The sequence below is a fragment of the Dermacentor silvarum genome, chromosome 4 (assembly GCF_013339745.2).
Source record: "Dermacentor silvarum isolate Dsil-2018 chromosome 4, BIME_Dsil_1.4, whole genome shotgun sequence".
Classification (NCBI taxonomy): Eukaryota; Metazoa; Arthropoda; class Arachnida; order Ixodida; family Ixodidae; genus Dermacentor; species Dermacentor silvarum.
Genome location: NC_051157.2, coordinates 30,155,095 through 30,174,463, shown reverse-complemented (window position 1 = coordinate 30,174,463; position 19,369 = coordinate 30,155,095). Strand labels below are relative to the sequence as shown.

The 19,369-nt window shown below is 47.5% G+C and overlaps 1 protein-coding gene across 1 annotated transcript in view; it reads left to right on the top strand.

The window, feature by feature from the left end:
* LOC119449697 (toll-like receptor 2 type-2) overlaps nt 1–19,369 on the top strand; it is a 63,060-nt gene that overhangs the window by 24,202 nt on the left and 19,489 nt on the right. The window lies entirely within an intron of this gene.

Here is a 19,369-nt window from a genome sequence, read left to right as displayed (position 1 = left end):
CCCCCATCCGAAAAATAAAGCGCAGAAACAGGACCGCTGGTTTGGTGATACTGCTGCGATCGCTGCACGAAGCTGAATGTTTTTCTTTTTTTTTTTTTTGCGAGAGCTGGGCCGTCGAATCGGAGGCTTGCGGGTGTCGAAGATTCGAAAAAGCGGACAAGGGCGTGCGCACACTTACTTTTGCTGGCCCCGAAACGACCAGCCGGCGCGAACCTGCTTTCAGAAAAAGAACTGCTTTATTGCGTGGCAAGGACGTCCTTGTAAAGTTCCATGGAAAGTGGGCCCATGTTCGGTAAAAGGCTGTGCGAGTGTATCACCGCATCACCAGGAGGCTGGAAAGGTGCGACATGCCCGGCCAACCTAAAGACGGGTCCCTGGCTCCCTGATTTTATGTTAATTTTTGGGACCTTTCTATTGTTATTCTTATCAGGCAGCAGTATTGACCTCACTGGGCCTGCTGGGGAAAACATCACAAGCATCTTTGCAAGTAAAACGTGACACGAACAGCTAGTGTTATGAAGTATCTTTGATGATTTTTATTCGTTCTTTCATTGGTAAGAGAAGATATCACGCACTAATAGGCAGCTGGTGCGCCGTCATGTTTAAAGGAACAAAGCAATAATAAGAGCCACAAAAAAAAAAAGCAGTCCTGAGCGGTGATCTCGTGGATTATTAGGGTACCGGCGTGTTACCTTGCTGAAAACAACAAACAACCAACCAAACACACAACAAACAACAAGAAACACTATACATGACGAGCGATGACTTCATGGACTAATTTATTACCGGCGGGTCACCCAGCTGGCATACTCGCAAGTTAATAATGTCCAACGGGCAAAACCGGGCCATGCAGAACATCCTCAGGTGTCCGCGCACAAACGATTCTGGTAACGCGTGAGCAGATCCATGTCAGATGAAGCATTATTTGGATCGCGGACGCGTCCGGGTGTTTGCTTCTCATCCGTCGGGTTCCGCCGAGGACCAAGGCAAGCGTGACGCGACGTGCTGCCGGCCCCAAAACCGGGTCTTTCTATTTTTCCTCTTCTCTGCGCCCGCCGCACGTGGCAAGCGTCGCAGCTACCGTTGCGTGACGTTACAGCGGGCGCACAATTCTCCTCCCTAAAACGGTGCTTCGATTAGGGCGAGTCGTGTCGCGGCTGTCGCGAATACGACATCGAAACATGTATACTTTCACACGAAATGGATCTCTCTTCAGAGATTCCGGACTGAGGCGGCCCTTACACCTTCCGTCATCTGGGCCCGGAGTTAAACACCTGAAGACCCAGTGAAGTGCTCAAACGTTTACGCTCCACAGCGGATAATTCACCCCCTGTTGTGGCTTTGCCCAGGAAAGACGGATACCCGAGAAAGTAAACGAGAGCTGCCAATCTATGAGTGAATCAGAAAGACAATTGTAGGAATTGGCTCATGGGCCATAAGTTCGCTAAGCCACTAGTGAAATTTCAGCTTGAGGAGGCCCTGCACGCGTTTGTTTGAATAAACATCTATGCCGCAGGGCGAGCATCACAAAAAAAGGAAAAAAAAAAAAGAATAGACGACGGGGAGTACATCACCGCGACCGAGCCGGCTCTTTAGGCATGCAAGTAGTCATTGTATATGCGCATTTACGCTTACCTGTTCATCTGAGCTAGTATGCTCTGGCCTTGATACTCCGCTCTAAACTAATGAAAGGCGATCACGAGGACAGGAAAAAGAACCACTTGAGACAGTGGTTTTCTTGAAGTCTCAAGTCAAGTCGGGTGCTGTGCAAACAATTCGTAAGAGCTCTCGCAGATGCACTAGCTGCATTGCTGTTTCCACAACGCGGCTAAAATAGCACCTCTAGGCAATCCTTTATTTCTGATGGCTGCCAGCATAGAAGCCAGCGTCATCCGCTATGACACCTACTCAGGACAGTCGCCAAACCCTTGTTGTAGAGTCTCGGGCACATGACAAAGTTCACACTCCGGGCTGTCCGCATGGCCAATAAGATTAGCTTAGCGTCGAGTTAAACGTCAGCGCAAACTGAGTGAAACGTACTTGCTCGGCTTTGCTTCACTTTAGCTGGGAGTCAAAAAGTCCTGCCAGGATTTATTTCTCGTGGGCACTTATGTTTATGGTCCGAATAAGCCCAGTAAGCTGCTGTGCAATCTCACATAGGTTTACATGGGTTCATGAGTAGAGGACCATAGAAATATATTTATTTAAAAAAGTAGAGAGGTCCGTTTGAGTATGTGTGCTCTAACCTAACCGCACTGAGGAAGAGGGAAGCGAAATAGTGGTGTGATTTATGCCGCTCGTTAACACAACAGCATGTAAACAGGAGGTTATTATGAGGATAGAGACATTTCTTAAAGTACCTTTTTTCTGCTTGGAAGTTTCGCTTGCTGTGCAAAATTACGTACTACACATTTATATTGCCAGAAGTTGGGCTGAACACAAAGGAAGTCGACGAGGTGCCAACGCTTAAGCTAAATACAGAAAGCTTTGCAGAGAGCCGAGGATTTGAAGTCACGGGCAATAACCACAATGGTATAGCCAGCGATGTCGTGCTATTTCTATGCGTTCAACGAAAGTTTTGTTCCAGATAGTGCATATTGGAGAACATGCCATCATCGCCCCAGCCTCCACGGCTACTGCTTATGTCGGATAATAGCTGCGCATGCCCGTTACGGTAAATGTGCGGGAAGCTTCTACCTGGCGAATGCAGAGAGAGTGACAAATGAGATGCGAAAGGCGGGGAGGTTAACCGGAAGACAAATATCCGGTTTGGTTTGACACCCTGTGCTGGGGGAGTGTTAAGAAAGACAGAAATATGCAAAGGGAAAGGACACGTGCAGAGAGATAAAGAAAGAAAAACACGCATGCATGCGCCCCCTCAGTAAATTTGACTTGATAACAAAGAACGCCGGAGTATCAGAGTCGTTCAACTTGGTAACTTGAACGAATTAAGTTCAGTAGCGCCTTCGTCGCCTTATAGATGTGATGACCGCATAAGCCGACATTCCAAGACTGTCCACTGAGAAAGATACTGGTCGTCGAGGCGTGCCAGCGCTGGCGCGAGCGACTGCCCCTGTATGCCGTAGCGAGGGCAGTGACAAGCGACATGTTTGAGCACATAGTCGCATAAATGCTGCAACTATTTGTATATTGAGGACCTGTGGGTTCTCGAGAAAACATTTAGTAGCTCAAAAAGAAAAAGTGCCCTTTAAACGTTGTCTGCATTTTTCAAACATAATAGCGGTTTTATACACAATCTCTGTCATGACAAATGGTTGAGAGGCAGACGTAGTCTTCAAGTGACCAACTATGGCCTAATAAGAAACTCAATGTTTCGGCGAAGACAAGTCCTATTCTCGAAGTGTTGGCTCCAGGCTGAGGCATCCCTTGTTCTTTCACAGTTGATCATATGATCTCTCAGTGGCATTTACTACTTCTGTGTACTTCCCTGTACGTTTTTTGTGCTTTGTTTGTTTCTTCTCTTATAATGATGTGAAAAGAGGAGGAATACCGCGACTGCTTTATATATATACCTGATAATGTTTAAGCCCATGGTGACTCAATGTCTCTGCGTTGGTGTTTGTGGGATGTGTTATTCTGAGCACTATCATCCTTACAGATCCTTATTTATTTCTTATACTTATATTTTCTTTTAATTATCTTTGCTGCATTACAAGTTCAGGGCCTGGATTAACCGGTTCTGCAGTAGCATATCGCCTCACCTTATCATCGTTCAATTAACAGCAGAACAAGAAGATCGCAGCAGTTCTCATAACCACTGCCTTATCTGGCTGCCCTTTAGTGAGGCACCATTCGCAATTTCTGCACGCCTACTAAGGAGGATTGAAGATGCAATATGAATTTGAGTATTCCATACTCATGATAGCGCGTGGCCGCATCTGTGCCCAAAGCAATCGTATGCTCTCCGTGCGGCACCACAATTTTCCCACCTAATTTTGCCTAGCGTTCTCGTGGCTTCCTGCTTCTTTGTACTATTTGGAGTCGCGCCAATACTTCTACCGGTTGACCACTCAGTCTCCATTCCAGTATCCGCTTTCTTCGTTTACCTTTTTTATTAAGTTTAGTTAGTCGCTTCCCCTGAAGAGGTCGCCCCTTTTGCTCCCGTACGTACATGTCTGCTCGCACTAGACATTCAGTCCCATAACGACGCTGCTGCATTCAAGGACGCGGAACTTACGCCAAGTGTTTACATGACGAAACGTGTCTCACGAGGCCAGATGTAATAGCTGCATTCTAGAGGCTGTATACTTTCAACTATAGAAAACATAACGAGAAAAGCGTCTCGTGCACGCCTGAATAACGCGTGTTCTCTGAAAGCTGCTGTCTCCAGTGCAAGCCTTTCTTGGAACCAGTGCGTGCTATGCAACGTTTAAAATGGCGGGGACTGACACCTGTACATGTGCGGGAAGGTTAGCATTTTAATCTGCATCGGGTGAGTCAATAGAAAGAAGGAAAAGTTCAATATCACAAAGAGACAAAGAGATGTGAGTAGCACGCGCAGGATGTCGTTTAATGCGAAGCATTACTATCCGAGTCAACCCAGTTTTCATCGTGTATGAACTATCTGCCCGGTGTCGTGGGCCGATCCTGAAGCTAGTGCAGCCTAAAAATATGTACCCCTGAGCGCGGGGCTCAGGACTCGAATTCCGAGCCCTCACACTCAGAGGGCTCAGAATTTTGCAGAGATTTTCCAGCCCTTGCAAGGGATCATGATAGACTCCCAGGGATCCACTGAGCTCACATGAATGGTGGAAACCGAGCTTCCTTGAAAATACGGCGCCACTGCTGGGCCATGTGCCCTTCCAAATGGACCATCTCCTGCGACCAGTCCTCGCTACCTACATCCGCCTGCATTTTTTTGCATCCTTTCTTCGGTGAACTTTATAAAGTGTAAGCAGCCAACCGGAAGACCGCAGTTCCCGAAGTCGATACACCTCAGTGAGTGACTAGTTTAGTAGTGCACTTCCGGACGAAGCGGCACTCCCAGTATTTTCTCTCCGTTCTTTCTTTTCATTCCCTAACCCCCTTTCCTGCTCATCGTGCCCGTGCAGAAAGATATGTAATACGCGCAAGTGCTGAAATCGTACCAATGGCATCGTGCTTGATACAGTTCATCTTTCTGCACCAGCCAGACAGCATTGCACAATCTTCCAGTGCACGTTTCTCTACTTCTAGAACCAATTCTATGTACAAAGCGACGGGTCGATTTGGATATCATAGCTATCATATTTAGCCGTTGCGGTCGAGCTCTTACTGGTGTACGTATTCTTAGACCGCTCATTCGTCTACCTAAGACGAAAATTCTATCCAGAAATGGAGCTGAAAAAAAAACTAAAACTTGGGAGCCGCTATGCACGAACGCTATGCGAACGCTATGCACGAGGGCGAGCTTTCTGGTTCTTTTTTCCTTTCCCCCGCGTGACCGGCGTCACCACGGCGGCAGATGCGCGGAGGCGAGCACCATCTGGTGGTGCTGCAAGGAGCCGAGCGGCGCTCGCGGCAGGCGCCGCTCTGTGATTGGTTGAAACGCACCACAATTTCTCTCATGGTCAACGCATGGTCAACGCCTGCGACGCCGTGCTTTCTGTGTAACGGGGCCATTAAAGCTGTCGCTTTAATATTTCCTCGACGGATACGTTTTCGATCGGGTTTTTGGCGTCACGTCGCGTGTATTAGAAGCGACGTCTAAACCTACGCTATGCGAGCGCCATTTGACATTCCGCGCAATTTCTCAAAATATACAGATCAGGGGCGCTATAACGTAAAATGATTCCCCAAACTGTTTTAATTCCAAATTCCTGACTTACGTAAACACCGACGCAAGCATCGGGCGGTGACCCGCAGCGTTGTCTGAACAACTCAATCAAACAATCTCCTCGTTTATAGGAGGTCACCTTTGTTCGCTTTCAAAACCAATAACATTGTCTACACTCAGCGGTTTTTCTTATCTAACTTGGCTGACAAGAGGCGTGGAGCACGCTCTAGTGGAGAGGGTTTCGATGGGGCCGAGCCAGCACAGTGAAAATAGATAACTGCATGAAGAGGGTGGTGCCGGCTTCTCCGACTGGTCCGCTTCGCTTTACTTAACTTGCGGTGGCTGGTCGAAAATCGCGGCGGCGTGCAACGGAAGGATAAGAATGCCGCTGAAACGGATCCTCGGCAAGGAAGCGTTGGCAGAGCGATGTCGTATGCATGCCGAAAGGGCGCGATAACGTATACTGCCACGCAGAAAGGTTTATCATGCGCAAATAAATACATGCTCACCGGCAGGTGCGAGTAGCGAGGGCTTGAGCAATCGGAAGGCAGCCATCTTTTATTCCTTTCCGAACGGGGCAGTCTGTGGCTACTCAGGAAACTTTTCAGTTTTGTTCGGCATATTAATGCATTTTTTTTCGCGCACACGTCACTTTGACGGGGTGAGTTTTCGAGTTTTTGTGAGGTCGCGTGACGGACAGGCGAAGTGGATGTAGCCAGAAAACATTGGACCAATAGCAGATGGCTAATGGTGAAAAGGCGTTGAATCAGGAATGACTATTTTTCTTTTGTGTGGTTTAATCATGCATAATCAGTGTGTACACGTTATATCAGATGGCGAGCTATCGCGGTTTTCGTGACGTCGCGTGACAGACAGACGAAGTTGGGAGTAACCCGAAAATGTTTGGACCAATCGTGGAGGCTGATTGCAGAAATTGGAATCAAAACAGTTTGCAATCATTTTACGTTATAGCGCCCCAGGCGCACTTTACAGATTGCTTTCACAATGCTTGCAGCAAAAACGAGAGGCTTGTATTCAGGATATGCAGAAACGTTCCCAGTTTGGCATAAATATTCAATCTATCGCTGTGAAGCAAGAATAATTGATAGGCAGATAAAAAAAACGACTGCAGCAAAACATTTATTAAGCTTACAAAGAAAAAAAAGAGCGTTCGAGAGATAAACTTGAGAAAAATATCACGTATTGAAATGTGGTACTGTGTACAAATGCATAGTCATGTGAATGCTGCGCATGCCAAGATTATCACGAGTAGACACTAAAGTACTGTTTCCCTTAGAGCAGGGAATTTTTTTTCTCAACTGTCATAACAAAGTCCCTCTTTAATTTTTAACAGCTGAAGCAACAATCCCAAAATCACCGCCTCGTTTGCAAGACCGTGTTTGTCTTGGTACGAGACAGTTTACAATCTCTTCTTTCGTGGCGAGACAAGCTACTACCCAAGGTTATTCCAAGGCTGCTACCTTAAGTCGACCTTCCACTGAATTATTCATGCCCGAAGAATTAACGCCGAACGATTCACCAACACGTTTCGTAACTCGGTATCACGTGCTTTTCACTTCTTTTTTTTTATGAGCTGCGCACAGCTCAGACAACCTCAGCGTCTGTCACTCAAGGCAAACGTTAAATCCTTTCACCAGCACCTGTAAACAGACTGATCCGCAAAGGAGAACTGCCGTGGTTTTGAGAGAGGAGAGCAGAGAGCATTTTCGCCGCAAGAAGCTGGTCCCGCAGCGCATTCGAGGTCCCTCATCCGCGGCCGCTTTGCTGACACGTGCTGTGGGAGGTGACTGCTACGTGCGGTGCGCTCGAAGCCAGCCGACGAAGGACGTAAGCGTACCGCGCAAGACATGCCTCGCACGCCTTCACGTAATTCGCCGTCCATGGCGCAGTGGCTGGCTATATACCACGTGAAACGTCGTCGCGAAGGCCGCGCGAAATTCAAGCAGCACTATAGAAAGGCTTCTGGAGCGCCGGGGAAATCAGAGGCTCGCCGCCAGTCAGCTTGCGGCTTCTTTATACAAGGAGGAGGAAAAATAGGCGTGTTGCCATCACCAGGCGAACCTTGCAAACACTGCCGATAAGTGCGCTGCCTAAGCTCCACTTCTGATATGACGCGGAGCAGTCATTATTATAAAACTCGCGCGACAGCGAACTACATCTCTATGAAAAGGTTATCACAAAACGAGCCCACAAGGTCAACAGAGTGGAGACGTTAGAACATGTTATGTACAGCAGTAGGGAGATTTCATTACACAGACACTAACGAACGTGTGTGTGTGTTTTCATTTGCTTGTTGCTTCCTCTCATTTCTTTACGTTTCAAATTAAAATATTGCGTAAAAGCTGTCGAGTAAAGTTACCAATACTTCCTGTATCATCAAATTATTCAATTAGTGAAGCGTGGTACATAACAAGTACTTCAAGACCTATGCTTCACAAAACTGCCGGTCGAATCCACAAAGCCTATTTGTATTTAAATTATTAGGGCGCCATTGGCTAGCCACCTTCCCTAAAATATGCCCGACATCACGATTGGCTAGCATTTGTTTTTACGAACAGCTCTGGCCTCCAAACGTTTCGTGAATAGGCGCTTCTACGTGTTCGGTGATTAGCCATCACTGTGGTGGTAGTCTCGCTACCATGCCTATCGCAACGACGAATAATGGGGGTGCTGAAATAGCGACAAACGACAACATTCTCTGAATACAGGCCGAGCTTATTCATGGCTGAGTGGATTGTAAGGGGACACCTTGCTCAGTCGCCGCTGGCTGCTGTAGAACACGAACCAGCGGACACGATGCAATGACGCGTTAGTCCAAAAGCACGCACCTTCACGGCGTAAAAGGCTGCAAGTTGCATCGTCGTTCCAAAGTTTCGCGACGTGAAATAGGCTCGCACAGTCATCTTTTGACCCAAATAAAACAGTAACTAAACTTCGCATTCAACGACGATTTATGCGACACGTTGAATGTTCTCGCACTTTACGTTTGTTAATCGTAATTAGCCATACACCTCTCCAGTTGCGTACTCGAATTTTCTGCGATGCAGGTGCTGAACTCATGCAATATTTTCAGTTTCTAAGAGCTGTTCGTCAACGTCCAGCTGCGTTCTTAGAGTCCAGCTGTTATATCGTAAGAACCAGGAGCGGAACACGCAAAGCTCTTCTTTCGTAAGGGTTTGTGAATACGGGCCCAGATCCCGTATTCACAAGAAGCTCTCACCCTAGAATTGTTCGTAAGAGAAAATTTCAACCCACCCTGATGCTGGACGCATCATTAGTGACGGCGGCCGGTCAATGGCAAGGAGCACTTACGAACGAAAAGCTTTGGGAATTCGGCCATTTTCACAAATACGTGCCTAATTTCTCCCTCTTCGTTTCAGCGTTATTCGCACTGAGTCTAAGTTGAGGCGGATATTGCATAGACGCGGAAACAATTCGTCATGTTCTTTGTCAGTGCCCACAATACAGTGTGCAGAGACAATCGCGTTCAGTCGTTCTGAACCAGTTGGACGACCAGCCTTTATCGCAAGAAAGAATTCTGCAATATCGACGCGACTCAACATCGCATCAGAAGGCCGTGCAAGCGCTCCTGCGGTTCCTGAAGTCCACTGGCCTGTGTGAACGTCTGCGATTGCAACGCCTCTTTTGTTACCTATGCCTGTGTTTTTTTGTGTTTTTTTCGCTCTCTCTCTGCATCTTTCCAACCCCTTTATCCCTCACCCCAGCGTAGGGTAGCAAATCGGAAACTGACTTCTAGTTAACCTCCCTGCCTTTCCACTCTCGCTTGCTCTCTACTCTCAGCACTGATGGACGCCGCCATTGCACCGACTCAACCACAACATAATTTTCGCCAGAACATCAATCACCATTGTACCCAAGGTACTCAAACAACCGAAGTATCCACCCTGAAGCTAAATTTATTACTACCGGAAGATTTTATATTAGTAGTGTCTACGTGTGTCATACAATTTACGATAAATTGGGGACGGCTTGAACACGTATAATTGAAGCCACTATGACTTCATACTGTGCAACACTGTTGTATGGCTGCTACTAGTGCCGAATAAGAATTAATAAAGCATGTAATGCTACGTTCAGTTGCCATTAGGATGCGAGCTTGGAATGCACCAGATACACCACGCTAACAACGCTACTCCTCCCCCCCCCCAAAAAAAATGAAATGTTGTGTAATTAAAAAAAATTTGCAGTTTCGCCTGAAAGGCGAAGCATCAATTGTGATGGCAAATTAGTAGAGAGCTGTACGGAGTAAGGATAGTAGTTTTACTAGCTGTATAAGCTTGGACACATTCGCTTACTAACCGAATTAACAAGCGTGATGTCAGCGCGCACAAGCAAGCATGAATAGTTCACACTCGATGACCGCACACAACCACTGTCAAAACGCTGGCGTGAGCAAGCGCGCCAGCGGCAGCGAGCGAAGGTTCGTGCGCTCTATCGCTTCAACGGAAACTGAGCGGTGAAAGTACACAGCACACAAAGGTAGGAGCCGTGTTGCTGATCGCTTTCAAGATACCGTGTGTGCGACCGCCCGCCGCCTCGCAAAGTACAAGTACGCAGTTGCTCGCAGAGCAGAAGCCGCACCTCTTCCCTCCCGCCCTGCCTTCCCGCTTTCCTCCTTTCGCCTGCGAAATTCCAGTTCCCCTTGCGCCCAGTTGCAAGATACGCATTTGTTGCCGCAGCACAACGTCACACCCATCCCTCTCTCCCATGCCCCCACGGCCTTTCGCGCAACGAAAGACGTCGCGTTTGCTCTCCTCCGTGCGTTCGCTCCCTTTGAAAGCGAGCGTTGTTCGTGTGCTTTCACGCGCACATACAGCATACAGCGCGCGGTCACGGTTTTACCGCTTTTGGACTTTATGCGGAACCTAACGGCAACGACGACGCCAACGGCAGAAAACCGCTTGGAGTCACCATATAATTGTTATCATAATAAAATTCTGAATAAGCTTCACACATGCGACTGCTATCAGAAAAAGAAAATAGAATACGAATTGTATTCCCGATGCTATTCTATTTGCATTCAATTTGATAATTCACAATGCGAAGTTGTCGAATATTTGTTTCTTTTTGAATATAAGGGAGAACAGCAACGCTATAGGGGTAACAACAAGACAGAAAGACAAATGCAAATGGTGACAGTTAGGAATGATTCTGCTAAAGGACACCTGCAGTTGCTGCGCATAGACACAAGTTAAGCGATCGCACAGAGCAGTTAACCTATGCTCAATAATTTCTTGTCATTCAAATGTCTCGCGTTTAAGCAGCTTACGATCTCTGTCTCTATTTGGGCAAATCAATTTACCGTTTTTACAATTTCACCGTTTTTGTACCCCTTTAAAACAATGTGGCATGCCGCAGATTACACTTGCTGCATCAACGAACACAGGAATCTGCACGCATCTGGTGACGTACTATTTCCGTGTTTGATTTTTATATTTCACATTGTTCAAAAAAGACAAATATTCGGCATTTGACTGGACATCTTAAGTTCATTTTGTAGCCCGAATATCCGTATTCGATTCGATTCGGAAGCTATGTTATTTTAATATCTCTAAATAAAAGCAGCTTTTGAAATGGATGGCCTCTGAAGCGGCTGTTACATAAAAGACAGCTTGTGAAAGAGCGTTGATAGCATCCCTCCGGTCGTTCAAGAGAAAGAAACGCATTGTGTCTTCGAGTGAAACCTCGAACAAATAACAGTCTATGCACAGCCGGTGTGAATAGAGGGTGTGCAGCCAGTTGAGCCCTTCCCTTCGACACGCTTTAACACCACTTCCGCATTGTCACGCGCCAGTGCCGGGCTTGACGTAGTTGCAATCGTTGCTTTTCCTTGCCAACTTTGCTGCTTGAGTCTGAAGCGCATGGTTCGACAGCCTTCAGGAGACAAGCTGTTCATAGGGCGGCTGCAATACTTCGCATTTAGGCTCCTATTGCAATGCTGCGAAGGTGCCTTGCGTAGCGTTTCCTTTTTAATGCGTTCGCATTAGGAGTGCCAAAGTGTAGAAAAGTGTGCGTGTATGATGTGTGGGAAGCCGGTCCCATGGTAGAGATGGAAAAGGGATGGAAGAGCTTAGCAGAACGTGTATATATACAGGGGGACCCAACTATCATGCACCAAGATTTAAATGTATGCAAATGCCACGTAGCTGGACAGAACCAAGGTAATGTTGTTTGCCGTCGCTTGGAGATGTTCATATAATTTTATTGCGATAGCAATTATATGGACACTCCAAAGCGAATTTCTGCCGTCGGCGTCGCCATCGCCGTGACGTTCCGTATGACGTCAACGGCGATGAAATCGTCGCCGCGTTTCGCACGCTGTATGTGCGAGTGAAAGGTCGCGAGGGACGCGCGCTTTAACGGGGAGCGAACGCACGTAGGAGAGCAAACGCGTGTTCTGCGCCGTGCTCCCTGAAGGGCTGCAGAATTAAGCGTATCTTTTCTCCTTTACAATTACCATATATAGAGATCAAACGCGACTTCTATCGCGCGAAAGGCCGTAGGGGGACGGGAGGGAGGGAGGGAGGGAGGGAGGGGAGGCGACGTTTAGCTGCGGCACCAAAAGCGTACTTATATAAAAAGTTGTCGCAGTTTCACCTGAAAGGCGAAGCATCAATTGCGATAGCAAACTTGTAGAGAGCTATACGGAGTAATGATATTAGCTTTATCAGCTGTATAAATTTGGACATGCAGCAGCATCGGCAACACGCAGAACTGTTGTCGACGCCATCGGCGTTTTGCCCGCGTTCGCTCAAAATGCGTGCGGCGTTGGTGACTGTTGCCGGAGCCTCTGATATAAATAGGCACTGCGTGCCGCAGCTAAACGTCGCCTCCCTTCCCTGCCCCTCCCCCACGGCATCTCGCTCGTCGGAAGAAGGCGCGTTTGCTCTACATACATGGTGATTGTGAAGGAGAACAGAGACGCCTACTTCTGCAGCCCTTAAGCGAGCACGGCGCAGAACGTGCGTTTGTTCTCCGCCGTGCGTTCACTCCCCGTGAAAGACGCGCCTCTCGCGCCCTTTCACTCGCACATACAGCGTTCGGCGCGCGGCCACGATTTCTTCTCCAAATGACGTCATACGGAACCTCACGGCGACGGCGACGGCGACGGCGACGCCGACGGCAGAAATCTGCTTTTGAGTGTCCATATAATTGCTGTCGCAATAAAACGTTGCGAGGCGAGAAGGTGGGTAAGATTTCCGACGCTGCTCGACGAGCGTTCCATTCTGATCTCGTCGAAAACCTCCGGGCCGCCGCCAGCGGCACCGGCAACAGTCACCAACGCCGCGTGCGTTCGGTGCGAACGCGGGCAAGACACCGACGGCGTCGACAACAGTTCTGCGCGTTGCTGGTGCTGCTGCACGTCCAAGTTTATACAACTGATAAATCCACTGTCCTTTCTCCGTATAGCTCTCTACTAATTTGCTATCGCAATTCATGCTTCGCCTTTCGGGCAAAACTGCGACATTTTTTTTAACAGGGGAGCTGTTTAAGCCGACCGTCAGTTCGTGTGTCGCGAACAAAACCTCGCTGAGCGATGACGTCACCTGCGTTGCCTAGCAACCACCTCGCAGAGCGGCGTGTGCTTCGCCTCCTCTCCGTGCCGTGCACATGTTTCCTTGACATGGGACATTAAGGAGAGGGAAGGAGAGCATGCGCGCGGCGCGCGCTACGCTCGGGAGAGAGAAAGAAAAAAAGTTGCAGTGGCTTAGCTCGGCTATGCCAGGATATACGTAGCGTTAGCAAAGGTTCAGCTGATTATTCTTAGCTTTCCTGGTTGTCTCCTACGCTCAACCGCTAATTGCCAGGCAACTACTTCGGGATTCGATGAGTCAAGCTTCTCCGTTCTTCTGCGCTGTTGAGCAGCATTTGCGCTCTCCTTCTCCATGGCTATACCACACTGGCAAACGCCAGTCAGGAAGCGCAGCGGCTCCAGCGCAGTGTCAGACGGCGACTGCAGAGCGAGCGCGCGCCGGCGCCAGTGCGTCTACCACGGCCACGACGTCACTCCTCTGGAATGCGCAGACCGGCGGCGGTGAGTCGCGCGCGGCGGCGGCGGAGTGCGCGAGAGGTGCCGGCTCCGGTGGCTCCGGTGCGCAAGCCGTGTGACATCACTGATCCTTGCGCATGCGCAGCACGGCTCTTGATGTGCCGCGCAAAACGGGCTTGGCTAGGCCAGTGTAGCTAACGCTACAAAAAATGAGAAAGAGAGAGAGACAGATAGAAAGAAATTGTAGCAGCACCAACGAGGCCACACGCAGACCCGTTGCCGACGCCGTCCGCGTTTCCCCGTTTTCCCGCGTTCGAGCCATAGAGAAAGAAAAAAAAGTTTTTTTTCTTTCTCTATGTTCGAGCCGAACGCGCGCGGTGTCCGTGACTGCAGCCGGCGCCTCTGGCGGCGGCTCGGCAGGTTTCGACCAGCCACGTCAGGGCATGTGTGGAGGCACAGCTTGGTCGTGACGTCACCGGGGAGATAAAGCTCGGAGCCGCCGCGACGGCGGCAGAACTCTCGTTGTCTCTGTGTCGAGTACATGTAGCCTTGACATGGCACGAACAAAGAAGATCCGGACACCCGAATAAGAAGCTGCTCATCTTGAAGCGCGTCGTGCGGCCAAGCCAGAATCTGCGCGTCGGCGGCGAGCCGATTCGGAATACTGTGTCTAGCAGCTCTTTGCATTTCCCAGCAAAACTTAGCCAAGCCCAGTAAAACCTGGAAGAAGTTAGGTCGATCACCAGCTCCGCTGTTTACTCCAGCCTTGCACCACTAGTGCAAGCTGCCCACATTTTTACATTTCGTCGAATTACATAATTAGTATAATTAAATATTCAACTTCTCAAATATTTTAATTAGATTGAAAGTATCAATGAGAAAATTGTAGAGCAACATGAAAAACTCCCAATACAGCTTTCTGTTGCTCAATACGTGCTACATAAAAGTGTTTGTCCGAGCGAGAAAGAAGCCTGGGAATACACGCCAAGTGACTCAAGCAGCCGGTCGCGCAACAATATTGCGTGTATTCGCGGGCTTTCACGCTAGGAAAAACACTTTTATGTAGCAAAACAGATTTTTTTTACAAAAAAAAAGGTGGGGGGACATTTTGTCACTAGTGGCGCGAAGACTGGTTAAACAGCGAAGCAGGCGGCCCCTCCTAACTTCGTCGGGAAACGCTTCTCGTGCGATTCGCACCGCAATCTCTCGCTTTTCGCAGTCGCGCACGGAGCTAAGCGTAGACAAGTTCGTGTCGAACTACAGTCTATCGCCCACTTGGCAGCTGTGTCCAAACTCACTGTTCAGAAACTCGCGGGCAAACCGTCCGTCGGCACCTCCCGTGACTCTCCGCACGTGCCGCTGGAAATTATCCAGGACTCGCAGGCCGGATCGTTTTGGTGACGCTTCTGGTTGCTCAAACGGGTTCGCTCCCTATCGCGGGCTCGAAACTCTGGACCTTCTGCCATTCGCTGTCGTTTAGTCGCCGCTTCGCCGGCGTGAAACTCTGGATGGGCCCGAAGTCGTCTCATCCGCTCTCGAGTAGCGGCGCGCTGTCTTGGCGCCGCGCTTCTTCTTCCTAGGGAGTGACGATCTTCTTAGGTCACCCCATCCCCCTCCGCAGCGATGTCGACGCGGCGTCGATGCGGAGCTACATATACCCGCGCGGAACCCTGACGTCACCGCGGCGACCAATCCGCACGGCGTGCTGACGTCATGGCTAGGAAGAGCTAAGGCGAAGCGCTGCGGCGCGCGCGATGACGTTAAAAAGACTCGGCTCCAGCAGATGTTGCGAGGCTGGGCGCAGCTGGTGCGAGGCGTTGCTAGGCGACGCATGTGACGCAATCGCTTGGCGACGCATTTCCGCGTACACCTAACGGCGAAACCACCAGTTTAAACAGCTTAATTCGCTGTTAAAACAAACATTTAATTTAAACGTTTCGGCCGGGGTGCGGCCTTCAGCATGCGCGAGCTTTCAAGCACCCAAAGCTCAATTTATACATTTTCTCTATAAGAGTGAAGCACATCAAAAAAAGAAAGGAAGGAAAGAAAGAAAAACGCAAGCGGTCAAGAATACCAACACGCGTACATTCAGGAGCGTCCACAAGAGAGGGGTGGGAGAAATGTAAGATAAATTAATATAAGAAATGTAAGAGTAAACAGGAAGAAAGAAAGAGCGAAAGAAAGAAATACAGGAATAAAGAAGGAAAGAAAGAAAGAAAGAAAGGAAGGAAGGAAGAAAGCGTAGATAGCCTATGAATGCAAACACGTGTAAACAGTGGTAGCCGTGAAGGAGGGGCGGGAGAAATATTAGATGGAAAGACGCAGCTCCCAATGGAATGCAGGGAAGATGGGTCATTATTATTACTATTATTATTATTATTATTATTATTATTATTATTATTATTATTTGATTTGAAAACATATACATAGGAAAGAGAAAGCGAGAAGCAAGGCTGGCAACTGCCACCAGAAGGGGCACAACGCCTGCCTACTCTTCGTAAAGGACGAGAGAAACATAGCAGGAAAGATAGGAAGGAGGGGAGGAAGGAGGAAAGGAAGAGCGAGATGACAAATGTCAAAGATTAAAGAATACAACACGCGTACGCGTACGCGTACAGATGGGTCACATGTTAGCATAGAGCATGCAAGTGGTCGCAGCTGCCATAAGAATGTTTACCTTGCTCATTGTTTAAAGTTATTGCAACTTTTGTGAAACCAGGAAGGTGGTCACTACACCGCCACCTGGTTATATGACATCCATACTGTGTCCTCCACTAACCTCTGAGTTCCGCGAACTGCATTCCATTGCATTCTTTGCACAGGTGGCATCTTTTGTGATTGCAGGTAAACTGTTTTAAACGCGAAGCATTTCTTGGCGAACATTTGCCACTTCGACAGTATCTATCTATCTATCTATCTATCTATCTATCTATCTATCTATCTATCTATCTATCTATCTATCTATCTATCTATCTATCTATCTATCTATCTATCTATCTATCTATCTATCTATCTATCTATATAGGCGCCTATGTCTTGGTGCTCTCATGGTCGTTTCGTTAACTTGGCATGTACCAAAATTGGCATACTATGACAAGAGTATATGACGAACATAAGTGATAGGTCATGACATAAATGTCATGACATGCGTGTCATGTAGGTCATGACAGTGACCCAGCAAAAAACGAGTAACACTCAAAAATTACTAAAATGGGTTCGGAAGGTGGGTACTAAGTGAAGGAAACACTAATGAATGCTGGTAGAAATCATAGTCATAAGCATGACTCAGCATAAATGACAATGATTCAGCGAAAAAAGATTAACACTCAAAAGCCACTGAAATGAGTTCTGACGAGGGTACAAAGTGAAGGAAACACTAAAGAATGATGGTAGAAGTCATAGTCATGACCATGACTGAGCAAAAATGACAATGACTCAGCGAAAAAAAATATTAAAACTCAAATACCCCTGGAATGGGTTCGGACGGGGCACTAAGTGAGGGAAACACTAATGGAAGATGGTAGAAGTCATAATCATAGGCATGACTCCGCAAAAATGACGATGACTCAGCGAAAAAATATTAATACTCAAAAACCACTGAAGTGGGTTCGGACGTGGGCACTAAGTGAAGGAAACACTAAATGATTGTGGTAGAAGTCATAGTCATGACCATGACTGAGCAAAAATGAGAATGACTCAGCGAAAAAATAAAACACTCAAAAACCAACCGAATGGGTACGGATGTGGTACTAAGTGACGGAAAAGGCTAAAGGTTGAAGGTCGAAGTCAAAGTCATGAGCATGACTAAGGCTTTCGCATTGAGGTCTCTTAGGTGTAGCTAAAGGGACTCCTGAGGCCTATGACATTGACCTGAATGTCATGACATGCGTGTCATGTAGGTGATGAAAGAGCCACCTACTGCTATCCTACGGCTGTGCTCTCATGGTCGTTTCGTTAACTTGGTAGGCTCCCCGCACACTGCTTCGCATAACATTGATTCCCACAGGGCGTGTGATCTGCCAACTTTTTTATACAATGTCTATGCGTATATGAAAAATAAAATTAAAAATGAAAAATGGTATCACAAAGTGAAGTAATGAACGTCAGCATCACAGAACAGCGAGTAGCATCTCTGATAAATGATGCGGAAATATTCATCGTCATCATCATCATCAGCCTATATTTATGTCCACTGCCGGACGAAGGTCTCTCCCTGTGATCTCCATATACTCCTGCCGAGGACGGCAGAAAACTAGGTGGGGTGATGAAGTTAGGAAATTTGCAGGCGCAAGTAGGAAATATACATACAGGTTCATAAACATGCTATATATTATATACTATATATGACCGTTAGTAAACGCGTAAAACAGACAGGAAAAATATTCATTGGTGCACCATATATGTCAGCAATTTTGGAAACATGTCTCTTGCTAGTTGGGCATGCACGTCAGCCTACCTATGCTTTGATTAATTTCCCTAGAAAGTGTGCTGAACTTGCATACTAGAAATGACTCGCAAGCTTCTCTGTAGTAGTAAGTGGAAAATCATGATTTCGAAATAGTGGCCTTAAGTTTTCGGAAGGGTGGCCTAGTGTGTTCACATATTTGGAGCGGCGGAGCTGCGGTATAGATTTTACATGTGATTTGTGATTATTAAAGCGTAGCCTAAAAGGCGTTTCCGTTTGTCCGACATATTGTGTGCGGCAAATGGTGCATTCGAGGAAATGTACAATGTTAGAAGTGCCGCAGTTGTAATCCCTTTGGATTTCGAATGAAAATGAAGACGCGGTGCTCTTGGCAACATTAGTGGTACTCATCACGGGGCAGAGCTTGCATCGAAGTTTTCCGCATGCAGGGCAGCCTTTGAAGTTCGCTGAGTTATTTTTGGAGGAAGTGAAAACATGTCTGAGGCTGGTGGCCCGTCTGTACATTACCCGCGGAGGTTCACGAACAATTTGGCGCATTTTCTTGCTCTGTAAGGGTATGGTATGATGTTTCCGGAGGATACGATTTATGTTAGGAGTTCATTATAATACCTGAGAATAAGCTTATTCCGTGAATATGGGGGAGCTGGTTTGCAATTAATGAGTACTTGACGATCAATGTTGTCTGCTATTTGAATCGCATCGCTGATAGCAGAGGCTGCATGGCGTAGTAAGTCGTTACGGATTTGTTCACAGTTCGATGTAAGCCCTCTTTTTTTAGTGCATATAAGCTTGAAACGATGAGCTTGGCTGTACGGGATTGCTGTTTTATAATGTTTTAAATGGCTGCTATGAATATGTAAGTATTTGTGCTTATCGGTTGGTTTTCTGTAAACTGATGTGACAAGCTTGTTCTTGTGCACACTTACTCTAACATCCAGAAAGGTGATTGCGGAAGTCGAATATGTATGGGAGAAGCAGATGGTTGGATGGAGTGCACTGAAATGAGAAATGAACTTCAATTGCTCTTCGTCGCCAAGGGTCCCGATTAGGATAGGTCGTGTATGAACCTTTTGTAAAACATTGGTTTTAGCACGCAGCTCTCAAGAAACTCTTTTTCCAATATGCCCATGAAAAT